This window comes from Dermacentor andersoni, chromosome 4 (genome assembly GCF_023375885.2).
Source record: "Dermacentor andersoni chromosome 4, qqDerAnde1_hic_scaffold, whole genome shotgun sequence".
Taxonomy (NCBI): domain Eukaryota; kingdom Metazoa; phylum Arthropoda; class Arachnida; order Ixodida; family Ixodidae; genus Dermacentor; species Dermacentor andersoni.
Genome location: NC_092817.1, coordinates 125,200,045 through 125,220,014, shown reverse-complemented (window position 1 = coordinate 125,220,014; position 19,970 = coordinate 125,200,045). Strand labels below are relative to the sequence as shown.

Here is a 19,970-nt window from a genome sequence, read left to right as displayed (position 1 = left end):
TTCGAGTGAATCCGGCTTGGCCTCATTTCGGTGAGTGAGTGAATTATACAGTGCTCCCCAACTATCATGCACTAAGACAAAAGAAGAGCAGATGCGTTACTCGGAGAAAACTTAGTCAATATTGTTTGCAGTGAAGTGGAGTAGACGCCAGTAATTATTTCGTTACTCAGATTTGATTCGGTAATTGCAATTAGTTATCTAACTCGAGAAGTACTGTCATAACTTTCAAAGGGTCACTGAGGCATTTGTAGGCACCCCAAAATGACATCTAACCGCGGTGTTTTCAGCGACGTAGTAATTGCGTACAATGTTTTCCGACTGTCAACGAAACCTCACGAAGTATGAAAAATAGCACGTGAGTGGCACTCCCACCCGCATGATAAAGTAGCGTCATCAAATAAGCTGATTGAAAGCAACGGCATTGCCTGTAGCAAACCCGAAGAGACAGCGCATCACCTTGATAACAGTACGGAAGGAGCACCAACAGCAGGTTTCACGGCTTTGCATCTGTTCCTTCCTCTCTACGTCACGCTTATTATCAGTCTCTCAAAGCCGACTGATCACATTGATAACAAAAGCCCTTTGATAACGCGGCCGAAGCGCCGCTCCGACCGCGCACGAAATGCGAAAAGCAATGGAATAGGCATGAAATGTTTCAAAATCGCGGCTTTGCTCACACCGCATCGGAAGAGCATGCGCGAAGCTATATTTCGTGCCAGAAACTTGCTTCGGACCAAAGCCAAGTTAATGTTATGATTTTAGTTTTCATGACAATGTACACGTGCTGCAAAAACAGGTCTGTGGCAAAAAATAAAAGTGAAGTATACTTACCAGCAACATACAAGCGCGCACACGCACACACAGTCAGATTTCAGTGTCCCTTTATATATATATGAATTTGTAAGCTCCGTTGAACACAGTTTAGAGGACATGTTAGAATAGGTCTCCTCTTGGAGCTACGCAGTACTATGTCCGTTTTATGACATCTCCAGTGGCTTTCTTGATGACCGACGTTAGAATTCTATGGCAGACATCTGTTTGAGGGCTCTGCTTTATGATCCGGATGGAAGCACAGTCACGTGGTATTCTCCATATTTCGCTGACTTTATTTATCAGTCGGAAAAAATTAGTATGCAATTAATACGTTGCTGAAAATACCGCAGTTAGATGCGTCTTCGCTGGGCCCTGAGATGCCTCATTGACAATTTGATAATTAGGATAGTACATCTCGAGTTAGGCAATTAATTGCAATTACCTAATTAGATCTCAGTAACGAAACAGTTATTGACAGCTATTCCACTCTACTGTAAGCAACATGCACTAGGTTTTCTTCGAGTAAGACACTGCTCTTTTCTTTTTTTAAATCTTGGTGCATGATAGTTAATTGGGACACCCTGTATATATTTATGACCATTGCATGCAACTGATGATGTGTGCATCCCTTATAAATGTTGTAAATTATTAGAAGATATTTTTTTATGAGGCCTTAGCATTGCGCATTGGAAAGAGAAGCAATACTGAGACACACAACATTCATGTGCATTTCACGCGCCATTGATAAAAGTCTCTGCCGAAGGGGTCACTGAAGTCTATAGGCGTTTTTCGTGGTCAACAAAGCACGCAAAGCAATTTGAAGTGTGGTGAACATACAGCAACATATCCATTCTCTAGGCACAGGGTATCCATACCTTTAGAAATATAATTTTAATTGGCTACCTCCATCTCTTTCAAAAATATAATAAACTTTGTCCTGTGTGTACATTTTAAATATATTGTGTGGGTGCATGTTGTTTGCAGTGGAACAATGTTGAAGTGAGAAAATGCGGATGAGGCAGCCGCCGCTGGTGCTTCCAATGTGCGTGTCCTCCTATTGTCAGGATTTGCAGAAATAAAGCGTTAGTGTGAACTTAAAGCCGTGGACGGCCGCACCAACGATGATGCACTAAGCTATTAGCTACAATAAAATTTCAAATGAATAGGTCGAGGAAAGTCAAAAGAAACTTGAAATGATGTGGGTGACAAAGCTCTGGTAATGGCACTTTAGGTGTGTGTGTTTTTTTTGGGGGGGGGAGAGGAAAGCTTCAGCATTGCCTGGGGGGGGGGGGGACTCAGCCCTCCGCCCGGAAAACTCCGGAGAGGGCTCGGGCCCCTCCGGAGTCGGGCCCCTCCACAAACCGTCGTCTCAAGGCGCGCTAGGGCTGCGTTGGTCATTCGTCTGCTTCTAGTGTCTAACGATGTAGAGGGTGCTCGTGACAGCCATGTTGGCGTATGCACAGCAGTATTTTTGCAAACCATCCATTGACGACGCCCTTCACTGTCTATAAAGCGCGGAGTTCTTCTCTTCTATCGACTTACTCAGCGGCTATTGGCAAGTCCCCATGGCATCTGACGACCAACCTAAAACGGCCTTTGTGACACCAGATGGCCTATATGAATTTCGTGTCATGCCTTTTGGGCTTTGCAACGCCCCCGCAACATTTGAGCGTATGATGGACAACCTTTTGCGTGGTCTCAAGGGGAAAACGTGCCTGTGCTACTTAGATGATGTGGTCATTTTCTCGCTCGATTTTTCCACCCATCTCTGTAGGCTGGAGGAAGTGTTGCAGTGCCTAACTGCCGCCGGCCGTCAGCTCAACCTGAAGAAATGCCACTTTGGCTCAAGTAAGCTCACCATCCTTGGCCATGTAGTATCTAAGCACGGTATTCTTCCTGGCGCCGCCAAGCTCCGTGCAGTTGCTGATTTTCCAAAACCTTTCTCCGTAAGAGAACGCAGCTTCCTTGGCCTGTGTTCTTACTTTCGGCACTTCATTTGCAATTTTGCGTCCATCACTGCTCCCTTGAGGCAGCTTTTATGGAGCGACTTGAATGACTACGCCTGGTCGTCTGCTTGTGACGATGCCTTCCAAGAGTTGTGTCGTCTCCTGACGTCGCCGCCTATACTGCATCACTTCGACCCGATAGTTCCGACTGAAGTACACACCGACGCCAGCGGCGTTGGACTCGGCGCTGTACTCGCGCAGAGCAAATCTGGATTCAATGAGTACGTCGTTGCATACGCAAGCCACACCCTCACCAAAGCCAAGAAGAATTATTCCGTTGCAGAGAAGGATTGTTTGGCCATAATCTGGGCACTTGGTAAATTTCGACCCTACCTCTATGGCCACCCTTTCGACGTGATTACAGACCACAATGCACTTTGTTGGCTGTGCACGTTGAAGGACCCCTCAGGTCGATTAGCTCGCTGGGCTTTGCGGTTGCAAGATTTCGACGTGTGCGTTATCTACAGCTCTGGCCGCCGCCACACCGATGACGACGCGCTTTCCCGTTCACCTGTGTCAACCGAAAGCGATGCCTACCTCTCTGCCATTGACCAAGTACTTTCGTTCCTAGCAGGCTGTGACATGGCTTCAGAGCAACGCAAGAATGCCTGGATTAGTACTCTTATCCGCTTCCTTTCAAACCCGTCGACTGTTCCTTCACCTTCTCGAGCTTTGCGCTGTCAAGCATCTCACTTTGAAATTCGGGATGGACTTCTCTATCGCCGGAATTACGTACCTGACGTCCGCAAGTGGTTGCTGGTCATACCTCGACATCTTCGTGGTAAAATATGTTTTGCCTTCCACACTGACCCGCAGTGTGCACATGCGGGTGTCTTCAAAACGTACACCCGGCTTCGCTCCAGGTTTTATTGGCGTGGCATGTACACCTTTGTGTGCAAGTATATTCGGTCGTGCCCTCAGTGCCAACGCCGCAAGGTTCCTGCTTAGCATGTCTCTGGTCCACTCCAACCAATCCCGTGTCCGTCCAGGCCCTTCGATCGCATTGGCATTGACCTGTATGGACCCCTTCCGAGCACGGCATCCGGGAACCGTTGGATAGTAGTCGCCATCGACCATTTGACGTCATACGCAGAAACAGCCGCTCTGCCTGCTGCCACCGCTCGCGATATAGCATCGTTCCTCCTGAAAAACGTTATTCTAAGTCACGGTGCACCTCGCAAACTTTTAAGTGATAGAGGACGTGTCTTCCTCTCCGAAGTTGTAAATGCGCTCGTTGCTGAATGTTGCATCGTTCATCGCACTACCACCGCCTACCATCCTCAAGCTAATGGTCCGACGGAAAGATTTCACCGCACCCTTGGCGACATGCTCTCCAAATATGTTGTCTCTGATCACACTGATTGGGACTTCATTTTGCCATTCATCACGTTCGCCTACAACACTGTACCACAGGCGACTACAAACTTCTCCCCATTGATCCTCTTGTATGGCCGACCTTCGACTATCCTCGACACCATTCTTCCGTACAGACCTGACTCATCCGAATGTACGCCCATCTCTGAAGCTGCCCGCCGTGCAGAGGAATGCCGTCAGCTCGCCCGTTCCTTTACAGCCGTCGACCAATGGAAATGAAAATCCAGACTTGACAATGATCACCCACATTGTCACTTTCTTCCAAACTCGCATGTTTGGCTTTGGGTTCCCGCCATTCCTGCTGAACTCTCATCCAAGATTGTCTCCAAATATCAAGGACCCTACCGTGTTGTAGTGCAGACATCGCCTGTGAACTATATTGTCGAGCCTGTCACGCCACCTACGGACCAACGCTGTCGTTGTCGTGAAACCGTCCATGTACAACGCCTGAAGCTGTACTACGACCCCATAATTCTATGTTCACCATGAGTCGCCAGGATGGCTCCTTTTCCTGTAGGGGGGGGGGGGGGGGCGATTGTAGTGAAGAGGAATGCCCGGCGCCGCAGCCACATCGCCAGTCGCCCTGGAGGCGTGAGCTCGAGATTGCCTGAGCTGCTCTGGTTGAGACGCTGCCTGCTGCTGCTGCTCTCTTGTGCTGTATTCATTTTAGAATATATATATATATATATATATATATATATATATATATATATATATATATATATATATGTGTGTGTGTGTGTGTGTGGTTCAGAAAGCTGGTCTCCCCCCCAGGAAAAAACTCTCCACCTATGCGTGCTGGGCTGGTTAACGATTTTGCTGTACCCAGTCTCCTGTTGGTGCCGAGTTGGTGCATCAGACAGGCACCATTGAAACCTTGTTTCGTGCATCTGCTGTGTCTATGTAAGTGTGCGGTGTTTTTGCACCTCAGAAACTGATTATACCCACAGTTCAGGAGCTCAGAAAATTACGGTGTACATTAATCGGACAAAAGCATAATGCGTGCACTGCGTCTGCACTCTGGCATTCGTTTGAAGTGTTCCATTGTGCCTGCGCCGCAGATATCAAGCTACACAATTTGTGAACTCTTGTGCACCGCCATGAACTAGTTCAGCGCAGTGCAGGCAAATCAAACGGATCTTAGATACTTTCTGAATCTCTGGCGTACCACCTTGAGCTAGCTTACGGTGGTGCAGGCAAATCATCTGAACCTTTTAAAGGGCCCCTCACCAGGCCACGTAGAAAATTTTGGTTATACGCTGGAAGTTGTTACGTGCCTTCTAGGGAGTGTTCTGCCGCAATAATTTTTCAAATTAGTACGTTAATAGCCGAGATAGAAATATTTCAGTGCCGCGAACCCATGGTTTCAGGAGGCGAGCGCCACTGCCACAAGAGACACTCCCTCCACTTGCCTCGTCTAGCCCACGCAAGCTAAATTCCTTCCCTGCGTTCTCCCATACCAGAGCCTGAGTATCGCATGCAGCACTGCCATGTACATAGCCCACTTATGCGATATGCCTCGACTCCCCAGCTGGGAGATGCCAGAGCTTTAAAGGTTGTGATCCCTACCTAGTACGTAAATTTAAACATCTTTTCTGCATGAGCGTTTTGATCATTATGAAGTCCTGCATGTGTAATATATAGAACAGAACTGCAGCTGATCGATCTGCGACAAATTCAGTGATGATAGCGCTGCGCCAATTACGCTGAACTGCGCCGAAGCGTGAACCCTGCTACATCCTGCTACATTTCCGCAAAATATGGTAAATCTGCGCCCACCCTGCGCCGAAGGGTCTGCTCCGGTCCAGAAACGAAACTAATTCATCGATGCCGCTTATGTCACCATCGAAAGCGGCATTGCTTGAGCTACCGCACTGGCGGCGCGCGCGGCAATCTGCCCTGCGTTGGATGTGCTAACCCTCACCATCGGACGTCGACTTCACGATGGCGCTTGCAAAGCTGTTGGTGCATCTGTTATGCATTTTGTATTGCTTAAGTTTGTAAAGGCATAGCCAGCACGTTGTCTGCTGCTGTTCTATATGTCAAAAATGTGTGCCAACAGCGTAGGCAAGAAAGCGGCAAACATGGCGGTATGCTGTTCAGGAGCAATTGGCGTTCACCGCACGCGCTTCTTCCGCCTCGGCTGAACCACATTGGTGCGATTTCATGTGTGATGACGGCTGCGCGATCAGTTTGGGCCGCATGTGGGGAGGCGTGTGCTCCGTCCAAAAAAAAAAAAAGCAACTTGTTTGCCGAAAGCTCCTCAGGTTAAATGTTTCACGGACAGAGGGAAGGTTCAATCAAGCAACCAGTCGCGTAAGCGAATAAAAAAAATTTCCGCATCATTAAAGTTTTAATTCCGCGCTGTTCTTCTAGATACATATTAAAGGCATACTGAAAAACCGTTGATTAAGTCAGTGAAACTCTAGTCGCTGTTTTCTCTCGGCGACGTCGCCCTGGCTGGTTCCAGCCGCGCTGCGATCACCAATGCTCGTCATGTCGTCGCTCGCATACATACAGCTACTGAAGATGTCACGTTAGCTTACTGTAATGTCTAGTACATGGAGTTGAGCGCTTTCTACCTTTTTATTTGACTGTGAGACATGTCTGCATTATGCTTTAGAACTTATAATTTTCGCTGCTTGCGTGCGCTATTTCAGTCAGGACTATGGAACTGTATGCTTGCTATGCCCGAACTTGCATGACAGCTAACGTATCGTGGCCGCTTGTGGCAATGATAATGCAAGCTGTTCACGGGGGCAGAAAAAGTTGAACAGAAAGGGAATCGAAAGGGCACTCAATAAAACCTCGTCCCTTGTCTAGCGTCTCGGCGGTCCTCCGTTGTTTTTCTGCCAGGTACAATTTGGACTTCTAGGCTCTGTTTTAATACAGGACAAAGGTTGAAGTGCTAAACTAACTGATGAAGCGATCTTGATAAACATTTGCACATGTGAAAGAATTAGTTTTATTTCTGGTATATCGTGTAATGCTAAAATGTCGGTAATGAGCAATTTAACCTTATTTTCTTTTAGCTTAGCGTAAATTGCAATATTTAGTAGAAATTAGAAATTGTCTTTTTTTTTGTGCAGGCCGCTTCACCAAGTTCAATCAGGACATTTTTCTTGAGACTGACCAAAATGGTGACAAAATATCACTGTGGTGCCGTCAAGCAAATGAAGCGACTGGCTTTTGTGTTTAGTGCGACAGCAGCATTAACTGCAGGCAGCACGGCGTAAGGGCAGCATGCCGACACAAAGCGCCACATCGACTCTGCCAGTCAGCACCGAGACACTTCAGGTGTCCTACAAAGACTGAAGACTACTCAGCCAACTCTGGAATTAGCAAGCCAATGAAACATTTCATTGAATGACCAAGTGACACGCAGAGACACTTTTTGTCCTTGGTATGACACTAAAGGGCATTCCGTATTCGTGGGCAGACACAGCAACTGACTTGTATCCAAAAATGTTCCCGGATTCAGAAATGGCCAAGAAATTTTCTTGCAAGAGGTCCAAAACCTCTTACATTGTTTCTGACGGCTTGGGTTCATACTTCAAGAAGCTTGTGGTGGACGAGCTCAACAAGGCAGACATGTTTTATTCTATTGCCCTAGATGAAACCCCTATTCCAAAGCAAAGGTGTCAGCAGCTTGATGTGGTGGTTAGATATTTCTCTGACAAAGCGCAGCAGGTAGTAGTGGAGCACATGCAGTCGTACCGGCTGGGTTCCGCAACAGCAGAAATTTTGGCAGGTGAGATCCAGAAAGCAATGATGGACCTTCCGCAGAACTTCATTTGCTTTTTTACCGATGGTCCAAATGTAATGAAAAGCTTGAAGAAAATGCAAAAGGCTTACTCGAATATCATCCACTTAGGAGAGTGCTGCCTGCACAAAGTGCACAACTCGTTTGCTTGAGGATTGAATGCCTTCGGGTCGGACATCGAGGGGGCTGTGATAGATGTTTATTACTTTTTTAAGAATTCAGCTGTGCAGAGCGCAGCAATGAAAGCGGAACAAGTGACACTTGGTCTTCCTGAAACTATTTTTGCGCCATGTGAGCTCAAGGTGGCTCACTTTGGGGCCTGCTGATGATCGCTTGATAGAGCAGTATCCTGCTGTGAAGAGTCATGGTGTCAGACACATCCTGTCGCACAGGAGGCCAGTTGCGTGAACGACTGAGGAAGGTGTTCTCTGACAAGACCTATGCCAAGCTCCTCTTCATTAGGAACATTTCTGAAATTTTTGTTTCATTCCTATCACTCCTACAGGGAAGTGAACCACTGGTGCATCGATTCTATGAAGAGATGGTGTTTCTCGTTCAGAAGCTGCTTGGTCGCTTTATGAAAACCGAAGCTTACCGTACAGTTAACGGCAAGGACTTGCCACGTTTGGATATTCACTATTCTGCAATGTGGAAAGCTGTTGTCGAAGTTGGTGGAGACACAGAAGCAGCTATGTCCCAAGGGAACCAGCCCAGAAAAAGGCTTTTTGGTTGGGTGCCCGAAGTTTCTACTTAAAAGCCACTGAACACCTGAACACCTGCTATCACGATTGCCCTTTGGGAACATGGCACTGCGGAGCCTACGTTGCCTTTCTCCTAAGGCCAGGGAGGAGGAGTCATCAGAAGCTGAAATGAGGTGCTTAGCTGCACGGTTGCCTCAGGTGATACAGCCAAGCGAAATCTCATCCCTGATGGATGAGTATACAGTTTTTCAACTGGAGACAGTTGAAAGTGCTCCGAGAATCGATAAATATTGGCAGGTCATCTTTGACTTAAAAAAGAGTGATGGCGCGCACAAGTATCCACTACCTAATAAAGTGGTAAAGGCTTTGCTCAGCATTCCCCATGGAAATGCAGGTGTCGAAATGGGTTTTAGTGAGAATCGTAGACTTCTTCATGACAGGGTGCAGCTAACGGCAGAGAGCATCAATGGGATACGTCATGTTGCGTCCTATGGCAAGCGCTTCAATTGTGACCCCAGCCGTTTCAGCATTACGCCTGAGGTAGTTAGAGTTGTGCGGAACGCAAAGAAACTCTACTCTGAACGCATTGCTTCTAAGGAAGAGCAGTCAGCGAAGCGGCAATGCAAGGCAGATGAGGCAGGCTCAAGCAGCGGTGATCAAGCAGACCTTCAAAAGGAAGTAGAAACCGCAAAAAAGATGCTAACAAATGCTGAACTTTTAATTAGCCTTGGCCTCAAGTCAGAGGACTTTGTTGACATTGAAAGTGGCAATTCTCTTCTGGCTGAGGGCAAATCTAGACTTGCAGTGGCCCCTGAAAAGATGGCTGAAAGTAAAAGAAGAAAAGTGGCTGCACGCACGTGAAGTACTTTTCCGGGGGTTTGATAGTAGTTTTGTGGACACAAGCCCGACTGATGTTGAAACTTGTGCGAATTTTCTTCATTGGACTTTTTAGTTGGCAGTTTATTAGAGCACATAACCAGAATTTTCTTCATATTCATTGCTGTGCTTCTGTATATTCATAATGTCTGTTTAAATTTAGTAGATATGCTTTCATGAATGGGATTTCCTGTCAAGGTGCTATTGTTCCCGCTGTGGTATGTTTAGGCCCGCACAGTCAGTCATGCAGTTTCACTCAAGTGAGTGTATTCTCTGCTTTCTTTTTTCTTTTTTTGTTAAAGGTTTTTTCGCTAGTCAAGCTGCTTCACTCATGACTATACACACAGTTGTTCACTAGTCCTGCTGTTTTACTCAAGTGAGTGTATTCTCTGGTATCTTTTGTAAAGGTTTGTTCTCTAGTCATGCTGCTTCACTTGGGTGAGTGTATTGCTTAGTTTTGTAAAAAGGTTGTTCTCTAGTCATGTTGCCTCATTACTGGGTTCCTTGCTTTATTATCAACAGGGTTTGCTTGCTAGTAATGTTGCCTCACTAGGATAATTGTATTCCTTGGTTTGTCTCGTAAGAGGATTGTTCTTTAGTCACACTGCCTCACTATTTTGAGTATTCCTTTTTGTAAAACGTTTGTTCACAAGTGGTGCTAGTTCCATGAGCATATATTCATTGCATTGTTTCATGACAGCTTTATCAGTCACATTGCCTCACCCATGTGAGTGTATTCTATTTCCTTTGTGAAAGGCCACTGTTGTGATATTTAATCATGAGATCTGTTCCTGTGATCTTTCCTGTACAAGTACATGCAAATATCCGCCCAAGCTGCTGTGATAGTGTTGTTGCCTTAAGACGTTTTATAATAAAATGCAATAATTGTATATTTACACATTGTTTGTCTGCTAACTTTAGTTAAAGCTAGACTAGTTCGTGGTATTAATAATTAAAATAAGTTGCATTTGTTATATTTTGGCTATAATAGAACACCACTCAGCACTTCTTGCTTTCTTATTATTTACTTGCTGTGAAAGCTGCACATACGTTTTGCAATTGTTTCAACAGACACCCGCTTCGAACGCTCGTTTTACTGCTCCGAAAAGCAATTTTGCCTGCTCCGAAAGCCCCATTTTACTGCTCCAAAGCATTTCTGCCTGCTCCGAAAGCCGATTTTACTGCTCCGAAAAGCATTTTTGCCTGCTCCGAACGCTACTCCGAAATGGCCAAGGCCAGTATCATCACTGCAAATTTCTACAACCAGACAAATTTTTAATCACTGATTTGCTTAATTTCAGCTCACTCATTCAAAGTGCAAATACAGTGTGAATGAAGCAGTCACATGGGCATACAGTTTAGTTAACGGCTTTGACAAACATCACCTTAGCACTATAGTGCTTTGATTTCTCTCATGCGGCATTTTCTTGTGGACAAAATGAATCTGGAGCATTGTATTTCATTGTATTGGGTATTTGAGGCCTGATGTTAAATGCAAGAGCAAATTGAGATTTGTTAAAGCACTTAGTTCAGGCTCGAAGTGCACATCACAACAAAAAGGAGGCTAAGCGTGGGTTTCAGTTTCAAATTAATACGTCTATTGAGAATGCCATGCGGAGGGATATTCAAAGCAAGACCCATTGGCATGGCTTCATTTATTCGTTGCAACGCATTCAAGTTTGCTGTTGATTAACAGGTGGATGAAGAAGGCAATCCTTGCGTTTTATAGAGTCCCGAACAGTCACATGGCAATGATCGCCAAGCCTCTCATAACATGGAGCCACCTCAGAATTGCACCAAAGGCAACCCTGTCGGCAACCCTGTCGTGACGATAACACCTAATGTGCCGCTCTTCGTGTAGATTGCCGCTGGATGCCTTGTTCTCACTTCGGCCTCGTGAACAACGATTTCGACAAGCGACGGATGCTGCTGGCGTGGCGCTGAATTGGGAACTCCGGTGCCGCTTCGTTTCGACGTTTTCGGTACCTTTTCTACGCCCCCAACAATCTCAGCTGCTGCACATGTGCATGATGCCTACGGAGGATCGCGCAAAGCTACGATGACGTCACTCACCGATAAGTGGATCGCCTCGCCGTTGGGTTTAAAAGGACTACCAGTGCCTGCTTTCTTCAGTGGACACGGCAGCCCTGTCGTGACGATGACACCTAATGTGCCGCTCTTCGTGCAGGTTGGTGGTCGAAAAACAGGCTTTTCTAGCAATTCCTTATGTCTTGTTGTGTTGCCGTGTCCACAAATAGTGCTGGATTGTTTGAATGATGTGTTTTAAATGGCAAGCCTGTTACTTATGCTTTCCGGAGATGCAGAAGAAAATCGACCATGGCGGCCGCATTTCGATGGGGGCGAAATGCGAAAACACCCGTGTGCTTAGATTTAGGTGCACGTCAAAGAACCCCAGGTGGTCGAAATTTCCGTATTCCCCCACTACGGTGTGCCTCTTAATCAGAAAGTGGTTTTGGCACGTAAAACCCCATAATTTTTTAGAAGAAAACCCTGGGCCTCCGCTGGAGGATATGGTTAAAGTAATGCTTCAGAACCAAAAAGAAATTTTGTCAAAAATTACCGAAATTCAACAAAAAACAGGTATCATAGGAATTAAACATAACGCAAATTCAAAGTAAACTTGTTTATATCGAAAAGAAGTTACAGAACATGGACCAAATTGAGAACAGACTTGCCAAAGTGGAAAGTTGTGTTGAGACACTAGATGTGCACGTGGCTGCTTTGAGAAGACAAACTGAGGACTTGGATAACTGCTCTAGGCGAAATAATCTTATAAGAGGAGTAGAGGAGGAATAACCCGAAACAGATGAAATTTTGATAAAAAAGGTGAACGAGGAAATCTTAGAAGGTATATTAAAACAAAAACTAAACTCGATCGAACGAATACATAGGTTAGGAAAAAAAATCCATGGTCAAAGTCGTCCAATTATTCTTAGAGTTATGGACTTCAGGGATAAAGATAGAATTTTGAGCAACTGCAGGAAACTCAAAGGTGCACAATTTAGCTATAATGAAGACTTTTCCAGGCGAGTCGTTGAAATCCGCAAGAAACATTGGAAATCATCGGAAGAAGAAAGAATTAAGGGTGCCAAGGTTAAACTATTTTTTGACAAGCTCCGAGTTGATAAAACTATGTACACTTGGAATGACGTAACAAACGAGCGGAGCAAGTGGCACGCCTCTCCCGATAAAACTACGGCATGAACTCATCACCCGGAACCCTCTGCTTTTAATATCATAAGTTTAAATGCCAGAAGCCTGATGAACAAGGCTGATGCATTGGAATGTGCTTCTTTGGAACATGACCCAGACATCTTGGTCATAACAGAAACACGGTCACACATGGACAAATGCGATGCGGAAATAACACCTTCCGGGTACATAGTAATAAGAAAAGATTGAGGGAGAAGGGGTGGTGGTGTTGCCATTATGATTAAAAGCAACATTTCATTCGCGATTCTGCCAGTTGAGAGTGATATTGAAGCAGTATGGATTAAACTAACTTAGGCAGTCGTACAGTTTTCATAGGTCGTGTGTACTGTCGTCCCGGTTGCCCCATAGATGCGTTGTTTCAACTTATGAACTTTATGGATTTGAATCTGCACCTAGGTGATAACATTCTCATCCTAGGTGACTTTAACTTACCACGGATTGATTGGCTGTCCCAATCCCCTGGACCGGTAGAAGCCGCCAGTTGTGAACTACTAGAGCTTGCGTTTTGTTACGAGCTAACCCTGGTTGTAATGGATTACACACGAGTATGCGGAACGACGTCCTCGATTCTTGATTTGGTTTTTGAATCGCCAGGCTTGATGTCTTCTCTTGTTTGCTTTGAAGTTGCAGAGGGTCTATCCGACCATAATATGGTTTTGTTATCTTTAAACGTTACTGCAGGCATGCCTAGTACTCATTCAAAGAAGTTCATTATAGATTTTCAAGCTGCTGATGACGTCGGTGCACTTGACTTCTTAGAACAGTCCCTCGACCAGTTTTTAATGCATTATCGTTCCGGAGCCAGTACAGACCTGCTCTGGAAAACTTTTTCAAACATTGTGCGACAGTGCATTGAACGTTTTGTCCCCAAACGCCGCAAAATTGTCAGGAAGAAAAATCCTTGGATGACGAGGGAAATTGTACATATTAAAAGGAAACTGAAAAGGAAACGAAAAGCTCGTTCGCAAAACCCCACCTCACAATATAAGGAACCCATTCGACAACTAAGTAAACAGTTAAAACAACTTGTTCGGGAGAGCAAAAGCAGGTTTTATAGCATCACACTTAAAAAATTTCTTGCAGAAGACCCCGAAAAATTTTGGCGCTACGTTAATCTTGAGGATAAGCGACCACACGTGGATGCGAGCCAAAATAACGATAAACAGGTTGACAGCTTTAGTGATTTTTTCTCGTCTGTTCTTACGCGAGATAACGGTACGGTTCCACACTTTGTAGATACCTCCGATAGAGTCCCAGTAGAGGATATAGCAAGTAGTGAAGAAGGAATTCTTAACTTGCTCCTCAACATTAATATAAAGAAATCGCCTGGACCAGATGAAATACCCAACGAATTTTTATACAGGTATGCTGAGTGGGTTTCAAAATATCTTGCCATTATATTTCAGTCATCTATTACTACCGGCTGTTTCCCCAGTCCTTGGAAGCGTGCCAAAATCGTACCCATACACAAAGGCGGCACAACAGCAGACGTCAACAACTACCGGCCAATTTCCCTTACCAGCGCATGTTCAAAATTACTGGAGCATATTGTATCAAAACATATAATTAAATATCTGGATTACCATAAGGTATTATACAGCCGTCAACATGGGTTCAGAAGAAAATTCTCCATGACAACTCAACTTATAGAAATTGTACATGACCGTTCCCAAACCATTAATTCACGTGGCCAAACCGACATAGTGTACCTAGACTTTGCAAAAGCGTTTAATAAAGTTTCTCATCCTAAGTTATTACACAAAATAGACGCCATATTAAAAGATCCCGCAATCACAAAATGGTTCACGTCTTACCTTCATTGCAGAGAACAGTATGTTCAAATTGGAAACTGCCAGTCTGTACTCTCACTTGTAGAGTCTGGTGTACCTCAGGGCACGATACTAGGACCACTCTTATTTCTCGTATTTATTAATGATATGCCTGATGACATCACCGTACCGTTGCGCTTGTTTGCCGACGACTGCGTCATTTATAACAAAATTCAATCGAGACAAGACCAAGAAGAACTTAACTAAAATCTACAAAAAATTAAAAAATGGTGCGACGATTGGCAAATGGTCATAGACCCTTAAAAAGCCAGTGTCTGTGTCTATTTAACGTACCCTTAAGTTACTCGTATTACATTGATGACAACAAACTCGAGAACGTTGAAACACACAAATACTTGGGTTTAACTTTTACATCAGATTTACGCTGGAATACACGCACAGAAAATGTGTGCATCAAATCGCTTAGAGCCCTGTGGTCTTTGAGGCGGAACTTCAATCGGGCGACCCCTGAAATTAGATGTCTTGCTTACAAAACTCTAGTTAGACCAATTATTGAATATGCTAAAATCGTTTGGGACCCCCCCACCATAACCAACTGTTCTAAACTTGACCGAATACAGAGGCTAGCTGCCAGGTTTATATTTAATGAATATCGTCACATCCATTCTCCAACAGAGTTATGTCAATTAGCTGATCTAGCACCACTTGAGCTCAGAATTAAATACGACAGATTAAAATTCCTCTTCAAAGTTATTCAAAATCAAGTAGATATTAAACCAGATGGTTATTTTGAGCTTCCTATGAACGCGTCAACAAGGCATCGTCATAGTATATGCATTCCTCCTCCACTCGCCCGCAATGGTTGCTTCAAGTTCAGTTTCTTTCCTAGGGCGATAAGAGACTGGAATTTGTTACCCGACTCTCTTGTAACGTTGATGTCCTTATCTGCCTTTTTGGAAAGCCTTAAAAGCACAATTTTTTGTAATAACACATTGTGAATTGCCCAATATGTATGCATTTACTTTTACATGGGTTTCTCGTACTAACTCTAGTTCTCCTAATTACTCTCTCACTAATATATCACTCGAATGTGTGACCTCGTATCGTTGTTTAGGAGTGACCATAACTAACAATTTGTCTTGGAAATCGCATATAGATATTATAGTGCCCAAAGCTAACCACACTTTAGGGTACTTGCGCCGAAATTTTTCTCATGCACCATCATCATTAAAACAATTACTGTATACCACTTATGTTCGCTTGCAACTTGAGTATGCTTCATCAATAGGGCATTCCTGGCATTCAACACTAATACACACGCTGGAAGCTATACAAAACCGCTCAGCCTGTTTCATTTTAAATAACTTAATCGGACAGCAAGCGTAACACACATGAAATGTTTATTAAACCTGCCTCTCTTATCCGACCACCGAAAACACTCGCGAATTTCTCTTTTTCACAAAATCTATTATCATAACACCTTTTTATACACTCTTCGGATCAGGCCAGCACCTTTCATTCCTTCTCGCCGTGATCATAATCAGAGAGTTAGCATATCGCATTTTAATACTATCATAGGCGCGAATTCATTCTTACCAGTGACTAGCAATGACTGGAACAGCTCATCTCCTTCATTAACAGGTGTAATTAATCAACTTATGTTTAGAAACGCACTTGAAAACGAACTTTTGTAATATACTTACCATTTGTCTTGCCTATGTGTATGTACCTGTCTCTGTTGGAGCATCTTCATCAGCACCATGATCAAATAGTTAACAATGCATTTTGTAAGTCTACTGTACGTCATGTTTTTCGAACCTCTTTACCATTGTGTACATCACATTTGTATTTGTATCTTTTGTACTTCTGTTTGTTTTCATCGGATGTCAACTCATAATTTGGAATTATTAATACTGCTATTTATTTTGTCTGAGTTACTTTTACCAATGTTTATTTTGTTTTCTCTTAGCCCCTCCCTTCTATAACGTACTATCTACCTTGAGGGTAAAATAAATGAAATGAAATGTGACTCTTATTGTGTCTATGGCGATGCGGTGCCAAATTGTGTATGGTTTCTTTATTACTTTCCCTTGTATGTTGTATTTCATGTGTCGTTTCCATTCTAAGACAAGCTTTGTGAGTCAAAGCTTGTAACTCGGTCGCATTCTATGTTTCGTTTTGTTGTTTTTATTCTCCACTCCTGTAATAGCCCGACGAGGGCTGACAGTATAAATAAATGAAATGAAATGAATGAATGAATGGATGCAGCCAGTCTTGCCAGATAACTGCATTTTGACTATTCTGTATTGTTTGCATTTCTTGTGCAAAAGGAATTCTCGCAGAGAGTTTTATCTTCAGTGGCCTTCAGTTGACGTCATCTGCTACAACTAGCGCATGAGTTAACTCTATAGCGCACCACTAGGATGGTGACACTGTGTCGTGGGATGCTTCCTTAAAAGTGGACAAGATTCTAAAGGAAAATGTGAGATAATCGCAGTAATAACCAAAGCATTTGGCATGGGAATGACCCAGCTATGAAGGTATTATCAAATGTGGACAGGCATATAATCCTAAATGGCACCTTGCACGAGTCCCATGTGTCAAATGTAATCAGTATTGTGCATTGAAAGGGCCAAGGATGTTTTGTACATGCAAGCGAACACTATGGGCATTTAATAGCAGTTGCTTAGATGTACCACATTAACTGGAACCAAACGAACCCCTTTAGACATAAGCATGCAGCAAATTCAAGGACTAGATGAAGCTTCAAAGAAGTAACTGCATTTCATGTAGGATAGGTGTGAATTAATTTTGTTAATGAGATCAGTGACAAAAACACTAAATGAATGCAGTACAGTGTCTGTATCATATATTATGCAGACCAAACTAGCCTGGAGTTTCAGTGTTCTTTATCAGTTCATTAAAATAGGTACTACATTGTTCAAAGTGCAATATTGCTCTACTAGGCATAACGTTCAAGATGTAGCATGCTAAGCGTCGTGGCTCAACAAATACTGAACCGAAACCTCAATGAGCAGTGAAGCTTCTTTGTCATTTTCATTGTAACCATACTTTTTCTCTTGAAAGTGAACCTCTTTAGTGAATTTGCTTGTGTATTAATTTTTCTTTAGGCAAGTATTTCTTTACATGTTAATGTCTCAATCCTGCTTTCTCTTTCCAGAGCTAAAACAAAATGTCTTTTATTTCAATTTGATCTTTTGACCTAGGAAGCCATCATCTGGTGCTGTGTACAGCAAGCACATGCTTCGGGCAAGGAGGGAGGTAGCCAGCACCATATCTACATAAGCAAGAACATCAGTGCTGAAAATAAACATTTTCTGTCTAAATACCTGTGTTTTTATACTGCCAGCATGGATTAATAAGTTTCTCTAGCCTTCAGATGCAGGAAGGTTTATAGAAATAAATAGTGACTGTTGAATGCCCAGGAAGAACCTTGAAGCCTTTCTACTTGTGCAATGGTAAAGTACATGCGTACTTGAACTTGATAGTACAGAAACGAAAGGCGAAATAACAGGCACAATGCTCAAGGCAGCAGTCATATAATCGGTAGATGAACACAACTAAATGCGCTGTTCAGTTTGACGAAGTGTCTTAAGGATTGCCTTCAAAATGCATCATTCAGTTTAGCCAGCTAAAGTCGAACTCGTACAAAGTTTGGAATGTCTGCTGAGAATTTTAGCATAAATGGTATGTGTGCATCCTTCAGCACCATTACAAGCCCAACAAGATTTTCATGTTACTGTCCTTGGTGTTATTGCAATATCTATTTCAAGTGCTTGAGGGTATAATGGAGAATGACTCCAATTTGTTATGAATAAGTGGAGTGTTGATGCAGAAATTAGAAAGTTATAAATATGCAGGACAAGAGATGGTGGGCCTGGTTATAAGCATAAAGTGAAGATTTGTAGACCGAATGCAATATGAATGCAATTTGTTAAATGACATTCATGTGTGGGAACTGCCTACATGAAAGGAGAAAAAGTGCAATACTTGCAACCTACCAACACAAAAATCACTCCAGGGAAGGATTCTGTAAGGGTCCACTAAGTGGACTATTTCAGCGCATACTGATTAGGTAGAGCTCTGTGCTGGTAGAGCAAGCGACGATCGTCACCGTGGGCTCTCTTGCTCTATTCATTCAGCGTGTACTAGACTGGACAGTCCACTTAGTCAACATATACAGAATAGCCCCCCAGGGCTGTGGAAGCAGGCAGTATGTTGAGCTTGAGTCTGTGTGGAGCGCTACCTCCAGCTTATATGCCAAGTACTCCTGTTTACCTGTTCCTTTCCACTGAGAGCTGAGCATGGCCTAGGTTAAGTCAGAAAAAGCAACCAGCATCCTTAGAATCCAAACAACTATTACTATTTGCCCTATAAAAGAGGACAATGAAGCCTAAAATTACACTTGATTTGGGCCATATTTTTTGCAATACGCCCGAGGATATTGGGATTTTCCATCAATTTTATCCTTCCTATATCACGTAGTGAACAACCTAGAAACTTAACACTTGCACAGAGCGATGAAGGGACAGCATGTGAGCGAGAAAACAGCATGACACCTGAGCGCAAACTATGGACTGGTTTATTTTTCTCCTAATGAAGCATACATAAAGCCTACACGCATGCACAGGAGTCCTCTTCCTGGTCTACCTACACCCTCTATTGTTTGTGATTACGCTGATCTCTATTGCTGAGTGAAATAAATGGGGCGCTGACACATGAGCCCTGTGGGCCCATCTTGATGTTGTATGCTTCCACGACTTCTCTTTTCCTTTGGTTCCTACTTTTCAGCAGAATCATTGTCTTGTGATAATCACCAATTGATAGTTTGTGCTCAGGTGTCGCGTATTGTTTTCTCGCTCAAGTCCTGTCCCTTCGTTGATCTGCACAAGTGTTAAGTATGTTCAATCAACTAGCCCACTGCACAATTTTTGTGAACCTATAAACAATTGCGAACCAAAGGCTGTGAGAAACGAAGTGTTCTGTCGTGACATACATATTTATGCATGATCACTTTGCTAAAGATCCAATTTCAGCCCATGGTAGTGAAGAGCTTCACTTTTGGAGTTCACTTGAATAATGTCTGTGATGAATCGTGACTGCACAAGTTGCCTTGGTGCTCCCAGTCTTAAAAAGGTAACACTTAAGCACTCTCTCATGCACGTGTTTACTCCAAAGCTACAGTTGCTAACCAAAGTAGCTCCCACACGAGATTCTGTAACTCTAGACCTAACTGCAAAAACGCGTGCAGTACTACCAGTCTGGCATGGAGTCCACATAACATGTGCACAACTTCAAATTTCGTAGTCAACATAACTGGTAACCTGTTAAAGTAACGGAATGGATGCCAAGGAAAATTCACCCAAGGCCTTAGGCAGGAAAATTAGGTGTT

At 43.7% G+C, this 19,970-nt stretch overlaps 1 long non-coding RNA gene across 1 annotated transcript; it reads left to right on the top strand.

Moving 5' to 3' along the window:
* Window positions 1-9,373: 9,373 nt before the first annotated feature.
* On the top strand, window positions 9,374-17,904 carry LOC129386433 (uncharacterized). The gene is made up of 2 exons (XR_008613820.1): window positions 9,374-11,721; window positions 17,785-17,904. It is a non-coding gene; the product is annotated as an uncharacterized lncRNA (long non-coding RNA).
* Window positions 17,905-19,970: the final 2,066 nt, after the last annotated feature.